Source organism: Pan troglodytes, chromosome 5 (genome assembly GCF_028858775.2).
Source record: "Pan troglodytes isolate AG18354 chromosome 5, NHGRI_mPanTro3-v2.0_pri, whole genome shotgun sequence".
Classification (NCBI taxonomy): Eukaryota; Metazoa; Chordata; class Mammalia; order Primates; family Hominidae; genus Pan; species Pan troglodytes.
This window is the reverse complement of record NC_072403.2, coordinates 94,713,855-94,730,773: the sequence shown is the minus strand read 5'-3', so window position 1 is coordinate 94,730,773 and position 16,919 is coordinate 94,713,855. Positions and strand designations below refer to the sequence as shown.

The following is a 16,919-nucleotide window of genomic DNA, read 5'->3' as shown; positions in this document are numbered from 1 at the left end:
ACCTAGGCAGAATTGAAAGAGGGGTACTGGAACGCATGAATTAAATGAACAATAAATTAATTCCAAAAGATTAGGAAAGGTCCCAAGGGCCTAGAAAAGAGGGGTCCAGAGTCTTTGCAGACCAAATGATATATGTAGCAGCCTTAGTAAGGAGTCAATACGACCGTTTTTTTGTTTTGTTTTGTTTTGTTTTTTTGAGATGGAGTCTCAGAGTCTCGCTCTGTCACCCAGGCTGGAGTGCAGTGGCATGATCTCAGCTCACTGCAAGCTCCGCCTCCCAGGTTCACGCCATTCTCCTGCCTCAGCCTCTGGAGTAGCTGGGACTACAGGCACCCGCCACCACACCTGGCTAATTTTTTTGTAGTTTAGTAGAGAAGGGGTTTCACCATGTTAGCCAGGATGGTGTCAATCTCCTGACCTCGTGATCAGCCCACCTTGGCCTCCCAAAGTGCTGGGATTACAGGCATTAGCCACTGCGCCTGGCCATGTGTCAATACTATTGTTAAGTCAGGTACTAGGGAATGGGGCCATGGACCTTCAAAAAGATACTGTGGCTTGGTTTTGGGGGCAAATTCTACCAAACGTTTAAAGGAGAATTAATGCCAATGCTTCTCAAGCTCTCCTAAAAAAATTGAAGAGAAGGGAACATTTCCAAACTCATTTTACAAGGCCCGCATTACCCTGATAACCAAGGCCAGACAAGGACACTACAAAAAAGAAAATTACAGTCCAATATCTCTGATGAACATAGATGCAAAAGTCCTCAACAAGGTAAAACTGAAAACTGACTTCAACTACACATTAAAAGGATCATATACCATGATCAAGTGGGATTTATTCCTGGGATGCAAGATGACTCGACATACACAAACAAATCAATGTTATATACCACATTAGCAGAATAAAAGATGAAAATCATATGATCATCTTAATGCAGTAAAAGCATTTGACAAAATTCAACATTCTTTCATGACATAAGAAAGGCCATATATGACAGGCTTACAATTAACATGATATTTAACTAAGATCTGGAATAAGATGAGGATGCCCACTCTCACCATTTTTATTCATTATAATAGTAGAATTCCTAGCCAAAGCAATTAGGCAATAAAAAGAAATAGAAGGAACTCAAATTGGAAATGAAGAAGAAAATTTGTCTCTGTTTGTAAATGAAGTGATCTTGAAAACCTAGACACCACCAGAATAAAACCTGTTAGAACTAATAAACAAACTCAGTAAAGTTATAGGGTACAAAATGAACATGCAAAAATCAGTTGCATTTCAATACACTAACTATGAACCATCAGGAAAAGAAATTAAGAAAACAATTTCATTTATAATTTTTAAAAAACCAACTTAAGAATGAATTTAACTAAGAAAGTAGAAGATGTATACACTAAAAACTATAAAATATTGGTGAAGAAAATTGAAGAAGACACATATAAATGGAAAGGTATCCTGTATTCATGGATTGAAAAAATTAATGTTGTTAAAATGTTCATACTACCCAAAGTGATCTACAGATTCAATGAGATTGCTATCAGTATTCCAGTGACTTTTTAAAACAGAAATAGAAATTCATATGGAGCCACAAAAGGCCCCTAATAATCAAAGCAGTTTTGACCAAAAAGAACAAAGCTGGAGGCATAACAATACCTGACTTTCAAAATATATACTATAAAGCCACGGTAATCAAAACAGCATGATACTGGTATAAAAACAGACATATAGACCAATGAAACAGAATAGAAACCTCAGAAATAAATCCTTAGAGTTATGGTCAATTGGTATTTTACAAAGGTGTAAAGAACAGAAAATGGGGAAAGGACAGTTTCTTTAATAAATAGTTTTGGGAAAACTAGATATCCACATGTAGAAGAATGAAAGTGAACCCATCTCTCATACCATCCACAAAAGTCAAATGAAAATGGATTAAAGGTTTAAATATAGGACCTGAAACTGTAAAACTGTTAGAAAAAAAAAACAGAGAAAAAGCTTTATTATTATTATTATTATTATTATTTTGAGATGGTGTCTTACTGTGTCTCCCAGGCTGGAGTGCAGTGACTCAATCTCAGCTCACTGCAACCTCCACTTCCTGGGTTCAAGCGATTCTCGTGCCACAGCCCCCTGAGTAGCTGGGACTACAGGCACATGCCACCACGCCTGGCTAATTTTTTGTATTTTTAGTAGAGATGGGGTTTTGCCATGTTTGTCAGACTGGTCTTGAACTCCTGACCTCGGCCTCCTAAAGTGCTGGGATTACAGGTGTGAGCCCCACAGCCAGCCAAGAGAAAGTTTCTTGATACTGGTCTGGGCAATGATTTTTTGGATTTGACTTCAAATGCACAGGCAACAAAAGCAAAAACAGACAAATGGGATTGCATCAAACAGAAAAACATCTGCAGAGCAAAGGAAGCAACAAAGTGAAGAGGCAGCCTACAGAATAGAAGAAAATATTGACAAGCCAAATGCCTGATAAAGGGTTAATATCCAAAATATACAAGAACCCAAACAACTCAATAGCAAGAAAACAACCTGATTTAAAAATGGACATAAGACCTGAAAAGACATTTCTCAAAAGAAGACATACATATGGCTGACAAGTATATGAAAAAATGTTCATCATCGCTAGTTATCAGAGAAATGCAAATTAAAACCACAATGAGCTATCACCTCACACTTTTAGAATGGCTATTAACAAAAAGACAACAGATAGCAAGTGCTGGTGAGGAAGTAGAGAAAAGAAAACCCTTGCACATTGTTGGTGGGAATGTAAATTAGTACAGTCATGGAAAATGGTGAGGAAGTTCTTTTAAATATTAAATATAGAACAATCATATGATCCAGCAATCCCACTTCTGGGTATATATCCAAAGGAACTGAAATCAGAATGTTGAAGAGATATCTGCACGCCCATGTTCACTGAAGCATTATTCACAGTAGCCAAGATATGGAATCAACCCAAGTGTCTGTTGATGGATGAATAGATGAAGCAAATGTAGTATAGGCATATACATGTACATACAATGGGATACTATCCAGCCTTACAAAAAGAAGGAAATTCTGTCATTTGCAACAACATAGATGAACTTGGGGGACATTATGCTAAGCAAAATAAGCCAGGCACAGAAAGACAAATACTGTATGATCTCACTTAAATATGCAATCTAAAATAGTAAAACTCATAAAAGCCGACAGTAGAATGGTGATTTTCAGGGACTGGGAGGGAGAAAGGAGTAGAAATGGGGTGATGTTAGTCAGTGGGTACATAGTTTGTTAGATGGGAGAAATATGTTCTGGAGATCTATTGTACAGCATGGTGACTATAGCTAATAGTAATGTATTATATAATTGAACATTATTAAGAGGGTATGTTTTAAATGTTTTTACCACTAAAAAGTGGTAAGTACGTAAAGTGATGGATATGTTAATTAGTTTTATTTAATCATTGCACAATATATACATGTATCAAAATGATTATATACATAAATATATGTTGATAAGGTTTGGCTCTGTGTTCCCACCCAAATCTCATCTTGTAGCTCCCATAATTCCCATGTGTTGTGGGAGGGACCTGGCAGGAGATAACTGAATCATGGGGGTGGGTCTATCCCATGCTGTTCTTGTGATAGCCAATACGTCCCATAAGATCGGACGGTATTATAAAGGGGAATTTCCCTGCACAGCTCTCTCTCTTTGCCTGCTGCCACCAATGTAAGATGTGACTTGCTCCTTCTTGCCTTCTGCCATGATTCTGAGATCTCCCCAGCCATGTGGAACTATGAGTCCAGTTAAACCTCTCTCTTTCATAAATTGCCCAGTCTTGGGTATGCCTTTATCAGCAGTGTGAAAACAGACTAATACAGTAAATTGGTACCAGTAGAGTGGGGAGCTGCTGAAAAGATACCCAAAAATGTGGAAGTGACTTTGGAACTAGGTAACAGGCAGGAGTTGGAAAATGTGGGAAAGTTTGGAACTTCCTAGAGACTTGTTGAATGGCTTTGCCCAAAATGCTGATAGCGATATGGACAATGAAATCCATGTTGAGGTGGTCTCAGATGGAAATAAGGAACTTGTTGGGAACTGGAGCAAAGGTGACTCTTGTTATGTTTTAGCAAAGAGACTGGTAGCAGTTTGCCCCTGCCCTACAGATTTACAGAATTTGGAACTTGAAAGAGATGATTTAGAGTATCTGGCAGAAGAAATTTCTAAGCATCAAAGCATTCAAGATGTGACTTGGGTGCTGTTAAAGGCATTCAGTTTTATAAGGGAGGCCGAGCATAAAAGTTCAGAAAATTTGCAGCCTGACAATGTGGTAGAAAAGAAAATCCTATTTTCTGAGGAGAAATTCAAACCAGCTGCATAAATTTGCATAAGTAATGAAGAGCCAAATGTCAATCCCCAAGACAGCGGGGAAAATGTCTCTAGGGCATGTCAAAGGTCTTCATGGCATGCCCTCCCATCAGAGGCCCAAAGGTCTAGGAGGAAAAAATGGTTTTGTGGCCCAGGCCCAGGTACCCATGCTGTGTGCAGTCCAGGGACTTTGTGCCCTGCATCCCAGCCACTCCAGCCGTGACTAAAAGGGGCAAAGGTACAGCTTGGGCCATGGATTCAGAGGGTGCAACCCCCAACCCTTGGCGGCTTCCATGTGGTGTTGAGCCTGCAAGTGCACAGAAGTCAAGAATTGAAGTTTGGGAACCTCTGTCTAGATTTCACAGGATGTATGGAAACGCCTGGATGTCCAGGCAGAAGTTTGCTGCAGGGGCAGGCTCTCATGGAGAACCTCTGCTAGGGCACTGTGGAAAGGAAATGTGGGGTTGGAACCCACACACAGAGTCCCTACTGGGGCACTGCCTAGTGGAGCTATGAAAAGAGGGCCACTGTCCTCCAGACCCCAGAATGGTAGATCCATCAATAGCTTGCACCACATGCCTGGAAAAGCCGCAGACACTCAACACCAGCCCATGAAAGCAGCTGGGAGGGAGGCTGTACCCTGCACAGCCACAGAGGCAGAGCTGCCCAAGACCATGGGAACTCACCTCTTGTATCATTGTGACCTGGATGCGAGACATGGAGTCAAAGGAGATCATTTTGGAGTTTTGAGATTTGACTGCCCTGCTGGATTTGAACTTGGATTTGGGGCCTGTAGTCCCTTTGTTTCGGCCAAATTTTCACATTTGGAATAGCTGTATTTATCCAGTGCCCATACCCCCATTGTGTCTAGGAAGTAACTAACTTGCTTTTGAATTTTACAGGCTCATAGGCAGAAGGGACTTGACTTGTCTCAGATGAGACACTGGACTGTGGACTTGAGTTAATGTGGAAATGAATTAAGACTTTGAGGAACTGTTGCGAAGGTACGATTGGTTTTGAAATGTGAAGACATGAGATTTGGGAGGGGTGGAATGATATGGTTTGGCTCTGTGTCTCCACCCAAAGCTGGTCTTGTAGCTCCCATAATTCCCACGTGTTGTGAGAGGGACCTGGTGGGAGATAATTGAATCATGGGGGTGGGTCTTTCCCATGCTGTTCTCATGATAGTGAATAACTCTCACAAGATCTGACAGTATGATAAGGGGGAGCTTCCCTGCACAAGCTTGCTCTCTTTGCCCTCCACCATCAATGTAAGATGTGACTTGCTCCTCCTTGTCTTCCATGATTCCGAGGCCTCCCCAGCCATGTGGAACTGTGAATCCAATTAAACCTCTCTCTTTTGTAAATTGTCTAGTCTTGGGTATATCTTTATCAGCAGTGTGAAAACGAACTAATGCATATGTATAACTATATTTATGATTGTATGCCATAAATATCTAGTTTTCATTTGTCATTATACCTTAATAAAGCTGGGGGCAAAAAGATCCTACCACAGGTCCATCACTCACTGTTGGTTTCTGTTACTTTGCTTCTTTATGAAAGCTTGCTGGCTTTGAACTTACTTTTCCTCTTGAAATCTGATTCTCTGAAGCACCACTGCTAGGAACTGATGACTCATCATGTTGATTCCATTTCTTACCATGGCTTGTTTACCACCTGATTCACTCTCCTTAATCAAAGTTCTAGTGACCTGATCATCTGTGTGCCTTTCCCAGGATTGTTCCTTTGACACAACTTTATTTTGCTTGCCAATCTTGTTTGTCTTTATTATCTTGAAGGCTTTACTATCTTTATCCTGGAACTTCCTGGATGAAATTTAAAAAATGAATCCTAAGGCTGAAGCTATTTCTTAATTTGTTCACACATCAAGAATTTATTGAATACCTACTATATGTCTGGTCTTGCCGTAGGTGCAGGAAGTTAGCCAGATGATCAAGACACCTCCAGCCTTTCTATAGAGGAAGCAGGGAACAGGAAAAGAAGACATTCTAATCCAACGAACGTATGTCCATGAGCAAACTCTCGTTCATGCCAGGTAATGAGGTTTATCTGAACCTCAAATCCAGACCAGGTGATAAAATTTGTTTGAACTTTAAATCCAGACCATTTCTTTTCATTAGGAGATTTAGTATTAGTCAATTGTCACTAGAATCAGAGCTCCAGGGACCAGATTTGTGTCTTCACTGTTGTATCCCAACACTCATCACAGTTCTGAGATGTAGCAGTGGCAGCAGCAAGCAGGCAGCATTTATTGAATAAACATCACCATCTGTAAACCTCTTTGTAATGACAGTATGCTTTTTGAGGCTTTCTAAAGCCTTTGTTGGTGAGAAGGACCCAAGAAAAAAGGGATGCTCCGAGAACACAACAAATCTCTCTGGAGCCTTTTCCTGTGATGGTGGCAGTGGGAGACAGATGACATGGGAGTGAGTTCTTTGTGAAAGTTTTGTTTGGAGGCCCCTGGAGTTAAAATGGAACTAAACTTTCATCACTGCATGTGATGGAGTGTTACGTTTGTTTAATGAGCCCTTGCATTTTCTCTCATTTTCCCATTGTCTTCAGCTATAGGTCTGAGGAGGGAGATTGTGCGGAAACAGAGATTTCGGAGAGGGAAGGCTCATGGCATGAATGAGACGTGCCTGAAAACGCTGCCTGGCATGTCTTCACAGCATCACACAGGTGGAAAGAGGGGAGAGGAAGAGACAAGGGTGGGGTAAAGGCTATGGGAGGAGGTTAGCTATTTGCTACTGCATGTTTTTATATCTGCTGAAAACGTACAATTACACAGCATGCTGATTTAAATTTGCTTTAGCACCAGAGATAAAATTCTCAGAAGAAAGATTATCAACTTGCCTGTTTATTAAAAATCAAGCAAGCTGTGGCTGGAAATGTTTAAACTAAAACTTAGACTCTTTGAGGGAAACCAAGCTGAACTATCATTGCTCAAGGGACTGTGTGCATTTTCTCATTATTGCTGGTGTACTTTGTCAGCGTGAGTGACACCCTTCTCTCCTCTGGCCTTCTGCTCCACTGGCTCGTGGCTATTATCCATTCTCAAGGTGAAGCTATTAATAAGAGTGTTGTCATTTGGAAGCCTGAGAGTGTGAGAATCTTTCCCTTTAGCTCCTGATTCTGAATAATGTTCACAAGCAATCCAAGCCCATGCTTTCACCTATGATGTCAATATAGTTCTCATGCTTTTATTTGTTTCACCTTACTGGGCCTCTGTTTTCTCATCTATTAAATGGAGAAACTAGATAGTTCTGTTTCCTTCTAGTCCTAATGTCCCACAGCATCTATGATGGGACTATCTTGGGAAGAGAACAAAAAGAGATCATTAATGGGGTGCCTCATTTTAAGTATAAAAAGTATGTGCCCAGAAAACTGTATTTTGAACCTGCCAAAAATGGTTTCTGAAAGAAATTTTTGGTGACTTGTTTTGGAAAGTTCTTTTCTCCAATCTCACCTAATTTGATTTGCTTTGATAGCTTGACTTAAAATAACCACTTATCTGTGGTTTTCTGTCTATAAAATGTATACTTGTTTTGCCATGTGCTTGTTAAATGATAAAAGCATCAATAAAATTCTTTATCTCCATGGTGCTGTGTGGAAATCATCTGAAGAGAGTTAAATATACCATACCTGCCTCTGGGAATTTGTCTGGTGTAGCAGTTGCATGTATAGATAAAGGGAAAAAAACAAGTTCTTAAATTATATTATTTAAATTGAGTTATAAGAAACAGCAAATGGGTGATTCTGCGTGAATTTTTTATGTAGTGGAAGGGAAAAGGTGCCATCTCCTATAGTAAATCAAAGAGCACAGCATGAAGGACATCAGAATTTATGAACCACAAGGGGAAAGAGTGAAGCCTCATCAATTTGTAAAGAAGGAAGCTTGGGCATCTGATGACATCTGGAAGACTTGAAGACAGATGTGGCTTTAACTCATTTTGAAGATCGAACTCATTTTGAAGAAGATCTAGTTGCTATTATATTTTAATAGTGGTAGGTAGAATAATAGTCTTCCCAAAGATGTCCATACCCTAATTCCTGGAACCTGTGAATATGTTACCTTACCTGGCAAAAGGGGCTTATGCAGATGTGATTAAGGCTAAGGACCTAGAGATGGAGAGATTATTTCAGATTATCTGAATAGGCCCAGTCTAATCACATGAATCTAATCTCTGGACATCAGAGATGAGAAATCAGAGAACGTTTTGGAGCTGTGATCAGAGAAAAAGATACGATCACAGAAGAATGGTCAGGGTGATGAGATAATGCTGGCTTTCAACATACAGAAAGTGGGACTGGGCACAGTGGCTCACACCTGCAATCTTGGCATTTTGGAAGGCTGAGCCATGAGGATCACTTGAGGCCAGGAGTTCAATACCGGCCTGGGTAATATGGTGAGACCTTGTCTCTACTAAAAATTAAAAAATTAGCTCGTATTGTGGTGCATGCCTTTAGTCCTAGCTACTTGGTAGGCTGAGATGGGGGGATCACTTGAGCCCAGGAGTTCAAGGCTGCAGTGAGTTGTGATTGCACCACTGTACTCCAGTCTGGGTGACAGAGACCCTGTCTCAAAAAGAAAAAAGAAGCAGGAAGGGGCCATCAGCCAAGGGATGCTGGCAGCTTCCAGAAGGTAGATGAGGCAAGGAAACAGATTTTTCCCCGAAGCCTCCATAAAGAAATACAGCCCTGTCAACAACTTGATTTTAGTTCATAAGACCTGTACCGGACTTCCAACCTATGGTAGTATAATGTAATAAATTTATGTTGTTTCAAGCAACTAAATTTTCATAATTTGTTACAGCAGCAATAGAAAACAAATGCGCATATTCAAGTTCATATTCACATAAATTAAACTGACATTTCAATGTGAAATGACTTTCCAAAGGAAATCTAGATTTCATCCTCAAAACCCTTATTATTATGCTCCAGTGAGAAAATTTTCATGTCTTGCAATGCTGAAACCACATCAAAATAAAAATTGGATACTTCTTCGATTTCTCTGATTACTTATATCTTTCCTTGACTCATGCTGGCTGACCCTATGCTCCTCTTATCCTTCCTTGACCCTTCCATTGCCAAGCTGCCCTAAAAGACCCTCAGTTTGTACTTTGCCATTTGAATTATTTTTGCTAAGTGTTTCAAAGATTTTTATGTAGGGCAAGAAAATCTAATCTTTCCTTGAGAATTCTTGCTTTAATTTATTGTGCTTATTATTTTAAAAATGTATTTGAATGACCTCAATTTGCTGGGTCTTTGTTCTTGCTTTTACACCTTAGATGAATTTGAATAGTACTTTGCCTTTGAATATAATCTCAGACCAGGGGATAATTTAACTAAGAAGTCAAAATGAATAATATTCATGCCAACATTATAGTACTACTCTCTTCATATGCCTATAGTGCTTTATAAGACTTAAGATTTATTCTTATCTAACATTTAGTAGAATTTTAATTTTCATTTAAACTTATAGGTCATGGCTAATGTCTGTCAATTAATATGCATATATAACCCCTAAGTTAGTTAAGTCTGGCCATACTTATACACTTATATGTTTCTTATTAACCAATGATTTGTAAATTTTCATTAGACATTGTTCCTGTATCAAAATGACATTCTTGAGTCTTCCAAAGTTTGTGTTTATCTTCATTTCCAAATATTACTTTTTAGAAAGCATTCTTTCGATATAATATCTATTTCTGTTGGGCCTGAAGCCATCTATTTGCTTTTTAGCAGTTGCCTTGGTTAAACCATTCCACTGCTTTAGATCTCTATTTGAAATACTACAGACATTTCCCCTCTGTCTGTCACTTAAAAGCATTGAATACATACTCAGAAACTGAAAGGATAAATTAGGCTGCACAAATTATAATGGACAGAAAAGGAACAGGACCCAACAATACTATCTCACAAAGCAATTGAAACTTATTAGACATATGCACAAATTAAGTAAGCGTGATTAAGCAACATGCTCTTGTTTCTTTTTCTTGAAAGAAAAAAGAGGCATAGTAACCTCAGGAGATGAGCCCATGATATTGAGATTGGCTAACGTCACTACATGCCTTTTACCCAAAGAAGTAGAAGCAAAGTTTGCATGATATCCTAGGAAATCCTCGCTACATCTTAAAATATATTTTTAATATTGTGGTAGTTAGAGCTGTGTTTTCCTCATTGAGTCTCTTCCACATAGCAATAGTTCTCAGTCCTTACAATCACACAGGAAGCTCCTAAGAAATTTCGATACTCATGTTCCACCCCAGGCTAATCAGCATTTCCCCCATGTAATTCTAACATGCTATCTGGAGTGGGAACCACTGACTTAGGGGTTGAATTCAATATCCATTCATTTCTAAGAATAACAGGATAATACAACTTATAAGGCATCTGGTGGGTTTCTTTATCTAGCCTGGTGGCTTGCCTAAGGAATTCAAAATTTTATGTAGAAATGGTTCTTATTAATTGGACCTCCTGAAATATTAATGATCTCCTAAGGAAGGTTTCTGCTAGTAACATAAATACAGCTCATAACTTAATTTTTTTTTTTGCATCTTGTTTGGTGAATTCAGATTCACACCTTTGACCTTTCACCCATACAGTAGAAAATGACTGGCTAAAGAAAATTAAAGTGATGAGTTCTGTTAACAGCTGATGTACATCCTGACCGTTTCTTTAAGCTGCTCTGGAGGCTGCTGTGTTCTGTCATGGGAGGTTTTCAGCCAAAGTAGTTAATTAAGGCTCATTAGAATAGTCAAAATTGATTGTCTGTTTTGCTTCCATCTCACTCTCTTGCATCTCCATTAGTCTTATAGTCATAGCCTTGGCTGCTGGTCTCAGTTTTGTTTGAGTCTGGCCTGCTTCCTACATAGTTCTGTCAATTTCACCAATGCCAGTTTCACCTCTGCCATCCTCTCTAGGCATTCTCACCTGGCACCTTGGCGCCCTCACTCATTTTGCACTCTTGTTTCCCAAACTTGCCAACTATATTCTGCCATTCTCGCTCCTGATTCTTACTTGCCAAAATCTTCCTTATCTACCTTGACACTCGTCTGTTCTATGCCCTCCACTCTCAAGCCCATGTTCTGTATCTATTTCCTTTTTGACCCTTCTTGCTTCTGTTAGCCTCCATTCACTCCGTAGCACAGTGATGAATTCCTACTAAATTATGTGAAAAAAAGAGTTTCCTTTCATAAAAGTGATTTGAATCAAGCTTCTGTTTTTGCTATTGCTCTGAAGGCTTTTGATATCTATGCCTGCCTACATCTTGGCAAAAGAGCCCATTGGCAGACAAATAGAAAATTCTCTAATGCGCAAAATTACACATACTCATAGAACACAGGGGCAGCAGGGAGCAATCAGCCTGCAAAATACAACCTGCAATTACAAATAATAATGACATATGAGAGTGTTTAATTTTTCGTGTCTTATAAAATACAACAAGGAAAATAAATCTGAAGCTGAAGTCTCAGGTCCGGGAGGAGTTATGTCAAGCTTAATAAGCATCAGTCTTTGGATAAGTGAGGTTTTTAATAAAAAGGCCAGATCTGGGAACACTTCTTCAGACTGTTATTTTCTGCCCTTATGAGCAACATGTCTGTCCACTGTAGGACTACGTCAAAAGTTCAGAGTTGTGGATAAATTTGAGAAGCCCTGTAGTTCAGAGCTGTGTCAGACATTTTATTGGGAATTTCATGTGCAGTCTGGCTCTCTGAGAGAGACTTTTTAGCTCCAATATCATATATATATATATGTATATTATATATATATGCATTTTGCATATATATGCATCTATCTACCTATATATGTATATATTTCCAGTTAGGTATAATTGGAGTTATGGTTCTCAGCTGGCTTACAGAAACAAGGGTATTTGACCACTTAAACTTCTAAGTAGTGAGAGTCCACATGATAAAAACAATATACACCATTATAAAGTAAACACTTATTATTTATAGTGATCAAACAAAATATTTGACTCTACAGACAACTAATAGAATTGAAACTACAAATTAGGGAAGTTCAAGAGTAATCTTACCAAGGAAAGCTATGACAACATAAATCTTAAGTATTAGTGTTTGAAAGTTTAAAAACCTTAAATTTTTGCAGAAGATTTTTTAAAATTAAGCAGCTCTGATATTTTTATAGTGTCTAGAAAACAAGGCAGAAAACTGGTCCTTTGTGGGTACTTGGCAGAATGTGAAAATGGTGTTTTGTTTTGTTTCTTCTGTAGGTTTAAAAAGATAACGAGGCAGTCCCACGTTCTCACATGGATTCTCCTCCAGATAATGGACAGAAATACAGTCCTCTTTATCTAATTTTCAATCACTCCAGAAAGGGAGCCTGATTTTTGCTTTGTTTTGATATTAAAGGAGGCCAGTTTAGGGTAAAAAAAATAGAAATCCTATGGCTTTTTAAAAATCTTATTTTAGATTATAACATCAAACTTTGAATAGAAAATGATGACTCACATTTTATTCAGAAGTCTCTGATTCCTGGACTTCTTGATAAAAATTCCATATGTTTCAGCAACAGTTTTCAATGCCTATAATTTATGCTATTAAGTTGCTCCTATAACTTATGTGATGAAACATAGGGAAACATCTTTTCTAAAAGCTTCCAGGAAAATGGTAGGCAAGCCATTCAAAGGTCCCATTAAGTTTGGGGTTATGTTTAAAGTATTCAGGGGGTTTACTTAGACCACTGGATCTCAAAGTGTAGCCCTTTCTAACAACAGCATTGTCATCACCTGGGAATTAATTAGAAATGTAGCTTCTTAGCCCCCACCCTAGACCTACTCAATCAGAAACTCTTCAGGTGGACCTCCACAGTCTGTTTTAACAAGCCTACTAGGGAATTCCATTGCATGCTAAAGTTTAAGAAATGGGGTCAGATGCAGTGCCTCACACCTGTAACCCCATGGGAGGCTGAGGCAGGCGGGTCACGAGGTCAGGAGATCGAGACCATCCTGGCCAACGTGGTGAAAGCCTGTCTCTACTAAAAATACAAAAATTAGCTGGGCATGGTGTCACGTACCTGTAATCCCAGCTACTCAGGAGGCTGAGGCAGGAGAATCACTTGAGCCAGGGAGTTGGAGGTTGCCGTGAGCTGAGATTGTGCCACTGCACTCCAGCCTGGTGACACAGCGAGACTCCATCTCAAAAAAAAAAAAAAAAAAAAAAAGAAAAAGAAAAAGAAAAGGGAAAAGAAATGGGTGGGTGTGTCTGTCCATTCATTCAACAAATATTTATTGAAACCAACTACGTAGCAGATATTCTTCCAAATTGGTATGAAGAAATGCGAGACAAAGAGAGTGATAGAAAAAGCAGAGATCAAGATTGTATTTCTAGATCACCTTTGGAGATTCGTCAAAATAAAACTGCTTGAACCCCACCTCATATACATGGAACCACCACATTCCTTGTATTAGCCATGCTTCCATCCAAGGAGTAGGGATGGGCAGAATGGTGCAAACTTTCCTAGTATCTGATGAAAGGACAAAATACTGATGGAAGATTCCTTCTCTGTGGGCTGAGGCCGAATACAGAAGTATTCCCACTAGAGGCAATATTTGGTGGCAAGCTTGTCTACTACATTTGCAGTAAGGAACAGGAACCAGAGACAACAGTGTTTTTAAGTAATGGGCATAAGTTTCCAGGCATCACTCTGCTCAGAATATATTTTATACCATAAATGTTTATAAAACTCTTCCCAGCACTTAGGGACAAAGCACAGGCTCTGGCAGAGCGTATATATAATTTTATGAGGACTGTAGTTTCCAGCCAAATTGGACCATTATTTTTTTCCTTATCATTTCCTACCTACTCCAATTTCCTAGACTTTGATAGACATTTTTCTGCCACATGGAATGCCTCCACCTCATTTCTGTGTGTCAGAATCCCATAAATTCACTAAGGCATAGTCCAAAACATCCAGTGGCGGCCCAATTGCTCTGCTCCCCCAACTTAATACAGTATCTCCTTCCTTCAGTGTCCCCATATTTGGTGTGTATCTTTTGTGTTATGCGCACCATGTACACACTGACTCATGTGTAGAAATAGAAGCAGTTTCCTATAAATGGGTCTAACTTACTCATCAGCCACCAATCAGCTCTAGAAAACACATGATCTTGCCTCTTCAAGTTTACTCAATCATTAGTGAAATCAGGACTTAAATTTAGTCAATCAAGGTTCATGTTCCCCACTAGGATCGGTGTCTCCTCATAGGTGTTCTCCCTTCTCGCTTCCAGCACATGGAAATGAAGCATGGGCTTCTCATGGCAGGGGCAGGCAGGTGGGCCTGGCTGGCTTTGTATGAAGTCTCTCTGTGTCTGTTTTGAAGGCTTCTCTGGCTGGTGTAGCTTGTTCTCTCTTCTCTTGGCACAGCCACGGTCCCTTTCTGTTCTCTCCTCCCTCAACTCTGCTCTCACCAGTGCTGCTGACCCTGTGAGGCTCACTGATGGACCCATCTGTCTTCTGGCTTTGAGCTGTCTACATTGCAGCCTCTGTGAATGGTCCCCTTTCCCTATGATGCAGCATTCTTCAAGCAGGCATAAGGACTCATCACATTCTGTTATTTATTTATTTATTTTTCTCAGATGTCTTTCTTGCCCCTCTGCAATGACTCCAGGGATTTTCTGGATTGGTTTCACTCTGAGCTGGAGTAAAGAGTAGGGATCTATCTCAGACCCTCTCAGCCTAAATGCAATTCTACTTGACTGTGGCCCAGGGTGGCTCAGTTAATTTGCGAAGAGGTCCCCTCCAAGAGGTCCTGAAGGGAACTGATGCTCAAGCCTCCTACACTCTGGATTCCCAGCCATCCTGGGTTCTACATCCCCGACAAGGCTCTCAGCCCCAAGGTGGCCCAAGAGAAGCATCTCAATTTTCTGGGCTCCTCCTGCAGCCACAGGATGGGCTTCCTCAAATGCCTGCCCCATTCCCTAACCTGCATTTCCATACTCTGTGTTTACAGTTAGAACTCTATAATACAGTCTTCTAGGCTTGGCCAATTGGAATTTCAAAGCCCATCTTTGAGATTCCCGAGAAACTGGCTTTCTCTTTCAAGCATCCAGCTCTTTCTATTGAAAGCCAGAGGGTTTTCTGTCTATTGTGAACCCTCTAAATGTAAAAAAATCATAATGTTCCTGTGTCTTCTTTATTCTAGACAGATCTACCTTCTCCCTGAAAATGATAAGCATCTCAGCCTCGGTGTGTGGAAAGTCACAAGATGGCAGCTTTGGAAGTAAAAAAATACAGACATTGAAAAACAAATGAAAAATATGATTCTTGCTACATCTCTTCTGGTTGATCCCATTCTGCCTTTTGTCATGCTTAACTATCTTCTGATATTTGAGTATTTTTTCCACTTTTTGCTACCTCTCACTCAAATTGTCAACTTTAGTTAAGGGTAGGCCCAAGTCCTTTTTATCTCTATAACTCTTCAGCACCTAACATGGTGTCATTTCTCAAAAGTATTTTGCTGCATTGCATTGGGTTGATTCTTAATATTTTGTTTAGACTTTCTCCTATAAAATAGCTATTTGTTTATTATTGAAAACATTCTCCTTTGCCTCTCTTTTCTTTTTGAGTTGCTTATTTAAATCCTGAGAAAATAAAATTCTCTCAGGAATTTACCTTTGATTCTCTGAAGCTTAAACTGGCATTATTTATAATAATTATACCTAAAACCACCACCTGGACACCACTACTAAACAAAAAAAGGGCATGGGTACTCTCATTAGCTTTGCTTACTAAAAGATTGCTCAAACATGATTCCCACAGCTATTAATTTCCTCTGTGCACATACCTTCTCTCTCCTTTTGGCCTGAATATGCATTTTAAATGCAGGTGTATAGACCCAGAGGAGCTCCTTGAACACGCTGGTGTCTGAAGGATGAGTTAGGCAGTTATGATGATGAGTAGGAATAGCTGGCTTGCTCATTTGTGATTTCACATTGTCTTAGCTTCTAGTGGGGTCACCAAGAACCATGAGTCTTCTGGTCCATGAAATTTGCAAGATTAAAAGAATATTAGCACTTTTTCTTGGAGTAGGACTCTGAAAACAGGATTATATTGTTCAAACTAACAAAAAATGTGTGGGTACCAAAGGAAATATCTACCTATCTGTAGCATTTGTATGGCTAGATATTCTTACCTGTATGGTATTTGTTGTCATTTAATAGGTCAAGAGTTGCACCTTTAGCTCTCAGTTATTTCAATCATCATATGAAACCCACAGGTATCAGTCAGGGTCTTAGTTCCAGCTAACTTAAGCAGAAGGGGGATTTATTGAAAATATAGTGGGTCATGGATAGAATTACCAGGAATCTGCAGGACCTGGCTCAGGCTCAGTGGCTCCATAAAGACCTTTGTCACTACAGCTGCAGAGTGGTAGTGGATGCACTTAGGTTGCCAAAGTAGACCCTGCTGGCACAGAGCCGTGCTTACTGCTGATACTACTGTTGCCCTGGGAACCTGATTTTGCTGCTGCAACTGGCACTACAAAAACAGCCTTTCCCTTCCTCTCAAATCCTTGTGCCT

At 39.6% G+C, this 16,919-nt stretch overlaps 1 long non-coding RNA gene across 2 annotated transcripts in view; it reads left to right on the top strand.

Annotated features, from left to right (window-relative positions):
• LOC134810326 (uncharacterized) overlaps positions 1-8,303 on the top strand; it is a 139,417-nt gene extending 131,114 nt beyond the window's left edge. Inside the window, exons 3-5 of one of the 2 annotated variants that reach the window (XR_010158085.1) lie at positions 5,259-5,360; positions 6,288-6,379; positions 6,940-8,303. This is a non-coding gene — a long non-coding RNA (uncharacterized LOC134810326). Of the gene's footprint in view, positions 1-5,258; positions 5,361-6,287 lie in introns of both variants that reach the window. The other variant, XR_010158084.1, reaches the window with a different exon arrangement.
• Positions 8,304-16,919: the final 8,616 nt, after the last annotated feature.